Source organism: Sinocyclocheilus grahami, unplaced genomic scaffold (genome assembly GCF_001515645.1).
Source record: "Sinocyclocheilus grahami isolate Dianchi unplaced genomic scaffold, SAMN03320097.WGS_v1.1 scaffold891.1, whole genome shotgun sequence".
In the NCBI taxonomy this organism is placed as follows: Eukaryota; Metazoa; Chordata; class Actinopteri; order Cypriniformes; family Cyprinidae; genus Sinocyclocheilus; species Sinocyclocheilus grahami.
Genome location: NW_015506070.1, coordinates 334,242 through 346,692, shown reverse-complemented (window position 1 = coordinate 346,692; position 12,451 = coordinate 334,242).

Here is a 12,451-nt window from a genome sequence, read left to right as displayed (position 1 = left end):
TTTGCTGAAAGTGTACTCACACTTGGGCCATCCAAGATGTAGATGGGAACAGATTTGGACAAATGTAGCATTGCATCACTTGCTCACCAATGGATGCTCTGCAGTGAATGGGTGCCGTCAGAATGAGAGTCCAAACATCTTGATAAAAACATCACAATAATCCACAAGTGATCTACACCACTCCAGTCCATCAGTTAATATCTTGAAAAGTGAAAAGCTGTGTGTTTATAAGAAACAAATCCAGCATTTTAACTTCAAGCCATTGTTTCCTCTATCCATAATATTGCTTTCTCCGGTGAAAAGGTAATCTCGTCTGAATCAGGAGAGAAATCTGCACAGATCAAGCACCGTTTACAAGCCAAATCAGTTAAAACAGGTCTAAACAAACATGTGGGTGGAGTTTAATGTGAGAGAAAACAGGAGATGGACTGGAGGAAGTGCTATTATGAATTATGGACTCAAATTTTGGCCAGAAGCTACAGTTTGGAGTTAAAATGCCTTAATGACAGATTTGTTTCTTACAACCACGCAGCTTTTCACTTCTCAAGACATTAACTGATGGACTGGAGTGGTGTGGATCACTTGTGGATTATTATGATGTTTTTATCAGCTGTTTGGACTCTCATTCTGACGGCACCCATTCACTGCAGAGGATCCATTGGTGAGCAATTGATGCAACATTTCTCCAAATCTGATGAAGAAACAAACTCATCTTGGTGGTGAGTTAATTTACAGCAAATGCTCATTTGCAATTTGTCTTAAAAATAATGCTGAAATGCAAAACATCTTGAACGTCCCATCATTTTATCCATGCAAAATATGATTTCTTGTTTTGTCATAGGTGAAATGTGACATGGACAAATTCCTGACATGATATATGATGTACAAAGAGAGTGAACATGTCTCTGTTTTAAAGCTTAAAATTCACTTCAGAGGCCCATTTCATGCAAGATGCATTTTATTGCCAATTTTGTGAAGCCAAGCAAGCCTTTATCCTGCTAACCTCTCATGCTGCCAGAATGTTGAAGTTGAATCTGGTGACCCAGCACTACAGGTCTCTTTGCAGCAGTCTGTCTGTACCGTTGCCCAATTCAACCCCGATTAATGGCTTTTAATGCCCGTGGATTAGTGATTGACAGACCTAATTGAAGTCACAAACTGACTTCAGACGGTCCTACAGGAAGACGAGGATTTGATAGTGCATCAGTGTAGATTCAGGTTACTGTGTGCTAATGCAGGTCAGCTGGATTAGTTGACTGCCAAAACAGACTGAATCAGACTCAAGTTTGAAATTAATTAGCTTAGTTTCATTTTAGCACAAAGATTAGACATTGCATTGCTCCGTAAATATTTAATTTATGCAGTTTCCTTAAACCATCTTTATTGCATGCTTCATAAATAGTAGTCAGAATATAAATGTATTCATTTAATGCATGAGAGACATTTTCTGTAGCTCATATACAATCAAATGCTTTTCCTTTAAAAAAAATGTTTTAACCTTTTTTATCTTATTTGATACCATCTTCATTTTATTGCATATTACTTAGATTTTGTATTACTTTTATTTTTATATGTACAGTAAGAATATTCATTACTTATAGTTTATATTTAAATAACTTTTAATGTAATGTATATTTATTTAAATATAGCACTGTAAATGTTTACATTATTAAATATTTATTTATTTATTTGTATTTATTTATTTATTTTCTATAAGTCATACATGCAATGCTGGCACATTTTGCAATATTCCTAGCACAGAACCAAACATTGCATATATTGCATATTACTTTTATCTTTTTACATAGTAAGAATATCATTGCATATAATGTATATTCTAGTTATGGTATATTTTTATGAATATAGTAATACATTTATACATTATAAAAAATTATTTTCCTATTTATTTATGCATTTATTCGATGGCATCCTCAATGTTTTTTTTGTTTTTTTTTAGAATATTCATTAAGAATATCATTACTTATAATGCATATTATATATTTACTGTATATTTATATAAATAATTTATATTTGTACATTATAAAAATTAAATGTTCTAAATGTGTTCATTTATTTATGCATACATTTATATGCATAAATAAAGTGATTTAAATGTATGCATACACACAAACATATATTTTTTCTAATTGTGTTTTTAATGAATTTATCTTTTTTAAATCTTTATAATCTTATATTAACAATTTGTTGCGTTTAATAAAAAAATATTAATAATGTGAAATAAATATTTTTGTGTACATTATTTCTAGGTGTAATTAGGAACATCCATGAAGGCAGAATCCACTGAGCCACTTGCACACATGCAACAAAGTTATGCACACTAATACAAGTCCTATATAATGATAGAGCAGTGCTCAAACGGTCATTTGGACACATTAACATTCATGCCGACACAAAGAGAAATACGGCTGCTTCAGAGAGCCAGAGCAGCCAGTTCACCTCGCAATTTATCCCAGTACTGTAATGAATTATTCAGGATGGCGTCTCAGACAGTAGCCGAGGCGTCAGACTCACCTGCTGCAGACTCCTGGACTGTTATAAAGACGAGCAGATCTTCACTTACACTACATCGGTACTGCGTCTGCAAGGCCAGAACCCTGCAACACTCTGAACCACAGGGGGAAAATAATAATGCAAAATGTAAATTATGGCCCCTATTTTCAGCTGTCAAAAAGTACACTTTAGCATATTTTTAAAATGAGCATTTATTATGCAAATAATATGCTTTAGTAGCATATACTTTATTTTCAGACACTTAAGTGCATGTTATTCACAATTAAATGATCATGTTTAAATTTATATTAAATCCAGTTAGCTAAACTTCAAACTTTAATGCAATTACCCACTTCTTAAGTATATCTTTATCATAATTACTTCTATTGTCTTTGAAATAAGTGTGCAGTTTAATGTACTGACAAGCATTTATAGTAAACTAAAATATAATATAACTATATGCATTTTAAACTTTTGTGTCATGCACTTAGATATATTTGTAATGAAGTTGCAATTTAGTACATTTAAAAGTAGTACAATTTAGTACACTTTTTAATACATTTTTACATGTGCTGTAGTAGCTATGTCAGTCAACACATCAAAATAAGCTTACTTCTTCCTAAAATGTGAAGATTTAGAACACATTTTAAAATAATACTTTCAATTAGACATTATTACAAAGTGCATTTTTTTTAAGTGTGATTAATGTGTCTTTCTTTAAGCATACTTAAGTGGCTTTTTATTTTATTAATATTACATGATCTGCACAGCTTTTAAAAAATATACTTGCAAGATCTGAAGTACACTACAAGTGCATATTCACTGCAATTAAGTGCACTTCTTTTTCACAAGGGGTAGTATTTGCTTCAAGAATAGCAAATGTTGTCATTTCTGCAGCCAGTCTCTGTGTGCGTTAAAAATAAAAACTCCTGGGCATTTATAGTAACCGGCATCCACACGGGCCGAATTGACCGAAACTGAGACGTCTGTGGTCTGTATGCGGGTGTCTACAGGGGAATGTTTTACCTTCAAACAGCAGCCTGTGTGATTGAATCGCACTTCTTGTCAGTAAGAGCAGATCCTTTAGTGAGTGACAGGAATGTCAAGAATGCACGGAGTTTGTGTTGTTTAAACGTTTGGTCTTAAGGCGGCGTTCCGCATGCTGCTGAGGTGGGGCACATTCTTCATCTTCCTCGTACATTCCTTCAAAAACCTGTTTGTGGGAGACGTTTCTATTGTACACTTCTATTGTAAGCTGACAAAAGTGGAGTTTCGCAGGAATGTCATTAAATAACTATTTTTGGTTCCTAAAGTATTAGTGAACAGTTCTTAAAAGAACCATTTTTCTTAGTGTGTAGAACATTTTATGATTTAAAGAAAATGGTTCCACTTTAAAGAACCTTTTGTGCATCGAAAAAGTTCTATGGATGTTAAAAGTTCTGCATGAAACATGAAACTGCTAACAGGGTCAAGATTCTCTCAACAACATTTTGAACAAACTTCCTTCCAGTAACATTAATATGTGACCCTGGACCACAAAACCAGTTATAAGAGTCAATTTTTCGAAATTGAGATTTATACATCTTCTGAAAGCTGAATAAATAAGCTTTCCATTGATGTATGGTTTGTTAGGATAGGACAATATTTTGGCAATATTTCACAAAATATTGAGAAAATCATCTTTAAAGTTGAAAAATGAAGTTCTTAGCAATGCATATTACTAATCAAAAATTAAGTTTTAATATATTTACAGTAGGAAATTTACAAAATATCTTCATGGAACATGATCTTTACTTAATATCCTAATGATTTTTGGCATAAAAGAAAAATCGATAATTTTGACCCGTACAATGTATTTTTGGTTATTGCTACAAATATCCCCCAGCGACTTAACACTGCTTTTGTGCTCCAGCGCCACATATAATATTTGTTCAAAGTTATCTGGTTTTTAATAATGTTCTCAAAACACTAGCTCAAAAACACATTATTCATGGAACATTTTTTTTCTGAAAAGTTTTAGCTGGACATTTTTTATGTTATAGCTACTACTTGTTTCAGAACATTCAGAGAGCAGTCAAAAGTTAACATTCCAATAATGTTTGCAAAATGATCAAATGCAATGCTAATGTTTGAATAACCAGGAAAAAACAAATTCTCACAACCTTTAAAAACGGAACATTCTAAATATTCGGAGACCAAAGTAACCAATTCCAATAATGTTTGCAAAAGAATCAAATAGAATGTGCACTTAACGCTTTTAGAACATTGTTAGCTGTGAAAACAAATCAAGAACCTTTATTTTTAAGAGTGAATGGATTGATTGACAAAGCCTGCTTTGACAACTTTCACAGCTCATCAAACCCAAAGAAAATCCTTCAAAAGAAGAAAATTTGAACAATACATATATAGATTTTTATGGTAAATGCTGCTTTCCTGAATGCAGATTAAGCAGATTTAGTCCCAGACCAAAACATGGATTTTCAATGGTGGATTAATACAACAATGATAATAATACTTAACACTTGTGCTGTGCTGAAAATCCTTCACCTAATTTGGTGTTTCCGGTCAAAACTGGCCTTTTACAAAATTGCCTGTAAATCTCTCACTATGCTTTATTATGACCAAATATCAATCTTTTTGTCAGCTCGTTTTCTTTCAGTTAGCACGGGTTTTGTATTTCTTTTTGGCATTGATTGGTGGTAGACCTCATTGATCTGAGCTCACGCAGTGAAAAAAATGATTATTTTTGGATCATTTTAGACACGTTCATTCAGAAACCGAGATGCCTAAGCTCAGATCATTGAGGCCTACGATCAATCAATTCCAAAAAGAAATACAAAGCCTGCGCTAATTGAAAGAAAACAAGTTGACAAAAAAATTGAATCCAAGATAATATAGCATACTATAGAAGATAATATAACATCATAAGAAATGTATAAGCAGTTTTTTGACCGGGAACAGCACAAGTGTAACAAGGTGGGGGAAAACATCCCAAAAAAGTACAATTATCAAAAACATTTTTGTTGTTATACCCTGTGTGAGCAAAGAGACTGTTAGTTTTAGTTTAATCTGATAATGTGTTTTTCATGAAAAGGACATTTTCTTTGCAAATCCACCAACATCAGAGCTGTAATGCTTTTCTGAATATGAAAGCTGGATGTTGAATTATTTAACAGGTTGTAACTACTTACACAGCAAACACTTGTCTAAACAGTGGCCTTAGGCTGTGCATCTGGCCCTGGGAGAACAGAGATGGGAAATAAACCTGAAAAGCCAATTAATATGCAACTGCCAAAAAGCAGGGCATAAACAAAGCAAAAGAGGGACGTCATACACGCCAGAAACAAAGGAAAGGAGAAACGCAAGGCAGCAAAAACAAGCCTCTTTATCCGTGTGCTGACAGCAGCTCTCTACAGTGGCGTCAGATACGTGTGAAGTCATTCATTAATACATGCACACATCTTGTCTATGTGTTGTTAAGCACATTCTGTGGCGAGAGATTCTCATCTGAAGAATGCAAGCAATGCAGAGCTGCAGCCGGATGTTGTATGTCTGGTGACGTGTTGGAAATATTTGACTGCACTGGATCACTTTTAATAGCTGATTGATTTCCAAAAAGACACTTTTAACTAAATGCAATGCTTTTTTTATAGGGTACAGAGAGGCTAAAGGCCCCTAACACTCTCAGAAAAAAAGGTACAAAAGCTGTCACTGGGGTGGTACCTTTTCAAAAGGTACACTTTTGTACCTTTTAGGTACTAATATGTACACTTTAGTTACTAATATGTACCTTTAAGGTACAAATATGGACTCTTTAGGTACAAACAGTGACAACTTTTGTACCTTTTTTTCTGAGAGTGCAGGATGAAAGATATTTGATTTCATGAACTGAGAATTTTTTCCGAAGCATTTTCTAAAACAGTATATATTTTTACTTTTTAACTAAAAATAAAACCATAAAAACATTTTTTGTTACTTGAAATAAAATAAACACTAATAAAATAAAATAAAATATTTTAAAATGAATATATTTATTATATTAAAAGAAAATAAATAAATCATTAAACCCTTTTTTATTTCAGCTATACAAATAAAATAAAATAATAATAATACATTTTATTGTTTATTTTAATATATATTATTAAAAACTCTATAGACATATTAAAACATTAATCAAAATTACTAAAACCTTTCAAATGAAAACAGAAAATGTAAAAACTGATTCAAAACATTAATGAATAATAATATTAGTATCTCACTGTCTCTAAAATAACACTGGCTTCTATACCTATAGCCTCATTGTACCCTAAAATTATTGTTTTTTTTTTAAATTAATAAGTTTATTTATAAGTGAGATATTATCATAGTTTCTCTTCATATTTTGAGTAGGTTTTAATATTTTCTTTATTACTTTTTGTTGATGTTGTTGTTTTTATTTTAATTTTAGTCAAACTTTTAGTAATTTTGTTGTGTGTTTTTGTCAAGTATTATTATTATTATGTCTGTATAGTTTTTATTTTATTTTATTCATTTTATTTCTGTTTTTATTATTTTAGTACATCAAGTTAAACTAAATGAAAATTAGAAATATTGCCTCGGAAATAAAATCAACTGAAATTATTAAGTTTTATTTTATTTTATTTTATTTCAATTAAAGTATATTATATTTATAGTAACAAGTGGATTTAGCCTCTTAAGACCCGAGAAAAGATTTTTAGGAAAAAAAAAGTTTTTATTCATGTCTTTACATTATTTAGAGCATTAAAAAAAATGTAAAAAATAATATTTCGTTCATAAGTTATGCTATGTCCTCAGTAGAGGACATCGGGACTCAATTAAAAAAAAATTAATAAAAAGACATGAATGAACATGCATAGGCAAAAACAATAGATTTTTTAAATCACCAATACATTTTTAGTTTTCAGGATTTTTTTTTTTTTTACCAAACTTTGTATAAAGATGATTCTCAACTATGTTATAACAGAATGATTAGAATTTTTGATTTTGATTTTTCTTTCTGCAAAATGTGTGTAAAATGGCCATAAACGGGTTTTCTCATTATATACAATGTATCTATAAACTAAATCTAATTTGCACTAAATATGTGTTTTTGGGGCAACATGTAATGAAAAAAGAAGTGTAATAATGGGAGTAATATTTGACAAGATTTTCATAATAATATAGAATATTTCATAGAATATTGTTTCATAGAATTTCTTTCCCTATTCATTTGTTATGTTTCCCAAAAGGCTAATAAACATGCTTTTAGTCCCAGTGTCCTCATATGAGGACATGTATGAAATCAACGTCCGGTTTCGTAACAGAAAGTCATATTTTGATTTGAAACCCCATAACATTTTCCTGAGATGTTGATTTATGACAGACAGTTTAAAAATTAGACAGATTGAAATGATAACTACAAAATATGATCATATTTCCATAAGAGTGTCACTAAATTAATATCAGACATATTTGAAGACCAAGGAGAAGGAGTGGTCATAGTGAAACATCCAGACATTTAGTATCTCTGAAATGCCCTGAATGTGCTCTGCACAGGACATCCGGACTTAAAACTGTGGCATGTACAGTCTCAGAGTAATACACCAAAATATAATGTCCTCATATGAGGTCACAGGGTCTCAGGAGGTTAGTTTTAGTTCACTGAAATAATTCAGATGTGATGCTAACATGAGCAACACTGCCATCTAGAGGTCATTTCATTGGCATTGCATCAGAACTGTGGCCGGTTTTATTTACAGTACATTCTGAATCATGATGAGCTGAGAGTTCAGCAGGTCCAAAGAAGTGCAAATGCAATGAAATGCATGCTATTTGCATAAGTTAAAATCCCCATCTGAGTAAGATCAACAGTTCTTTCACTATGAACTCAACTATGAAGCATTCCTCTATGAGCCTCTTTAGGCTTCCAGAGTTACTTTATGATGACCGCAGCAAAATCTCTTCATTATTAAAAGCTTTTGACGGTATGATTTGAAAGTGCAGTCGATGACGAAGCTGTCAGTCGGGTAAGTTGACAGGATGTGACTCTCGTTACCTGAGCCCTACATTCTGACTGACGGCTGCATGGGGAAATCTCACATTCCTCCACACAAAAACCAGACAGGTCCTGTCAAAGCTTGAGCAGCTCTCATGGGCTCATCTAGATTTAGAAAAGCCAATTCTGTAGCATTTTAAACATGATAGGGTTAATAAATTGCATCGTTGCATCGTCATATGCAGTACGTTGTGACATAATAGTGCTTTCAGATCTTTTGACATTTTTAAATCGCCTCCTTCTGACAAACTCAAGAAAATATAAGATACTATACATCTATTTGTACTTGATAAGTTCACTTCCTGACAGGATGACACTGTTGTGGATTTTGATGGAACATTTCATTTTAAAAGAGTGAAAGTAATGAATGATATATTTAACTTATAATAAGTTATACGGGATTTTAAGTAAAATATAGTACATACAGAGCAGGGTTATTTCAGTAGCCTATCATTAAGATACACTCTCAGAAAAAAAGGTACAAAAGTTGTCACTGGGGCAGTACCTTTTTTTAAAAGGTGCACATTAGTACCTAAAGTGTACATATTAGTACCTAAAAGGTACAAAAGTGTACCTTTTGAAAAGGTACCGCCCCAGTGACAGCTATTGTACCTTTTTTTCTGAGAGTGTATCTTAATGATAGGCTACTGAAATAACCCTGCTCTGTATGTACTATATTTTACTTAAAATCCCGTATAACTTATTATAAGTTAAATATATCATTCATTACTTTCACTCTTTTAAAATGAAATGTTCCATCAAAATCCACAACAGTGTCATCCTGTCAGGAAGTGAACTTATCAAGTACAAATAGATGTATAGTATCTTATATTTTCTTGAGTTTGTCAGAAGGAGGCGATTTAAAAATGTCAAAAGATCTGAAAGCACTATTATGTCACAACGTACTGCATATGACGATGCAACGATGCAATTTATTAACCCTATCATGTTTAAAATGCTACAGAATTGGCTTTTCTAAATCTAGATGAGCCCATGAGAGCTGCTCAAGCTTTGACAGGACCTGTCTGGTTTTTGTGTGGAGGAATGTGAGATTTCCCCATGCAGCCGTCAGTCAGAATGTAGGGCTCAGGTAACGAGAGTCACATCCTGTCAACTTACCCGACTGACAGCTTCGTCATCGACTGCACTTTCAAATCATACCGTCAAAAGCTTTTAATAATGAAGAGATTTTGCTGCGGTCATCATAAAGTAACTCTGGAAGCCTAAAGAGGCTCATAGAGGAATGCTTCATAGTTGAGTTCATAGTGAAAGAACTGTTGATCTTACTCAGATGGGGATTTTAACTTATGCAAATAGCATGCATTTCATTGCATTTGCACTTCTTTGGACCTGCTGAACTCTCAGCTCATCATGATTCAGAATGTACTGTAAATAAAACCGGCCACAGTTCTGATGCAATGCCAATGAAATGACCTCTAGATGGCAGTGTTGCTCATGTTAGCATCACATCTGAATTATTTCAGTGAACTAAAACTAACCTCCTGAGACCCTGTGACCTCATATGAGGACATTATATTTTGGTGTATTTCTCTGAGACTGTACATGCCACAGTTTTAAGTCCGGATGTCCTGTGCAGAGCACATTCAGGGCATTTCAGAGATACTAAATGTCTGGATGTTTCACTATGACCACTCCTTCTCCTTGGTCTTCAAATATGTCTGATATTAATTTAGTGACACTCTTATGGAAATATGATCATATTTTGTAGTTATCATTTCAATCTGTCTAATTTTTAAACTGTCTGTCATAAATCAACATCTCAGGAAAATGTTATGGGGTTTCAAATCAAAATATGACTTTCTGTTACGAAACCGGACGTTGATTTCATACATGTCCTCATATGAGGACACTGGGACTAAAAGCATGTTTATTAGCCTTTTGGGAAACATAACAAATGAATAGGGAAAGAAATTCTATGAAACAATATTCTATGAAATATTCTATATTATTATGAAAATCTTGTCAAATATTACTCCCATTATTACACTTCTTTTTTCATTACATGTTGCCCCAAAAACACATATTTAGTGCAAATTAGATTTAGTTTATAGATACATTGTATATAATGAGAAAACCCGTTTATGGCCATTTTACACACATTTTGCAGAAAGAAAAATCAAAATCAAAAATTCTAATCATTCTGTTATAACATAGTTGAGAATCATCTTTATACAAAGTTTGGTAAAATTTTTCTTTCTGCAAAATGTGTGTAAAATGGCCATAAACGGGTTTTCTCATTATATACAATGTATCTATAAACTAAATCTAATTTGCACTAAATATGTGTTTTTGGGGCAACATGTAATGAAAAAAGAAGTGTAATAATGGGAGTAATATTTGACAAGATTTTCATAATAATATAGAATATTTCATAGAATATTGTTTCATAGAATTTCTTTCCCTATTCATTTGTTATGTTTCCCAAAAGGCTAATAAACATGCTTTTAGTCCCAGTGTCCTCATATGAGGACATGTATGAAATCAACGTCCGGTTTCGTAACAGAAAGTCATATTTTGATTTGAAACCCCATAACATTTTCCTGAGATGTTGATTTATGACAGACAGTTTAAAAATTAGACAGATTGAAATGATAACTACAAAATATGATCATATTTCCATAAGAGTGTCACTAAATTAATATCAGACATATTTGAAGACCAAGGAGAAGGAGTGGTCATAGTGAAACATCCAGACATTTAGTATCTCTGAAATGCCCTGAATGTGCTCTGCACAGGACATCCGGACTTAAAACTGTGGCATGTACAGTCTCAGAGTAATACACCAAAATATAATGTCCTCATATGAGGTCACAGGGTCTCAGGAGGTTAGTTTTAGTTCACTGAAATAATTCAGATGTGATGCTAACATGAGCAACACTGCCATCTAGAGGTCATTTCATTGGCATTGCATCAGAACTGTGGCTGTGGTTTTATTTACAGTACATTCTGAATCATGATGAGCTGAGAGTTCAGCAGGTCCAAAGAAGTGCAAATGCAATGAAATGCATGCTATTTGCATAAGTTAAAATCCCCATCTGAGTAAGATCAACAGTTCTTTCACTATGAACTCAACTATGAAGCATTCCTCTATGAGCCTCTTTAGGCTTCCAGAGTTACTTTATGATGACCGCAGCAAAATCTCTTCATTATTAAAAGCTTTTGACGGTATGATTTGAAAGTGCAGTCGATGACGAAGCTGTCAGTCGGGTAAGTTGACAGGATGTGACTCTCGTTACCTGAGCCCTACATTCTGACTGACGGCTGCATGGGGAAATCTCACATTCCTCCACACAAAAACCAGACAGGTCCTGTCAAAGCTTGAGCAGCTCTCATGGGCTCATCTAGATTTAGAAAAGCCAATTCTGTAGCATTTTAAACATGATAGGGTTAATAAATTGCATCGTTGCATCGTCATATGCAGTACGTTGTGACATAATAGTGCTTTCAGATCTTTTGACATTTTTAAATCGCCTCCTTCTGACAAACTCAAGAAAATATAAGATACTATACATCTATTTGTACTTGATAAGTTCACTTCCTGACAGGATGACACTGTTGTGGATTTTGATGGAACATTTCATTTTAAAAGAGTGAAAGTAATGAATGATATATTTAACTTATAATAAGTTATACGGGATTTTAAGTAAAATATAGTACATACAGAGCAGGGTTATTTCAGTAGCCTATCATTAAGATACACTCTCAGAAAAAAAGGTACAATAGCTGTCACTGGGGCGGTACCTTTTCAAAAGGTACACTTTTGTACCTTTTAGGTACTAATATGTACACTTTAGGTACTAATGTGCACCTTTTAAAAAAGGTACTGCCCCAGTGACAACTTTTGTACCTTTTTTTCTGAGAGTG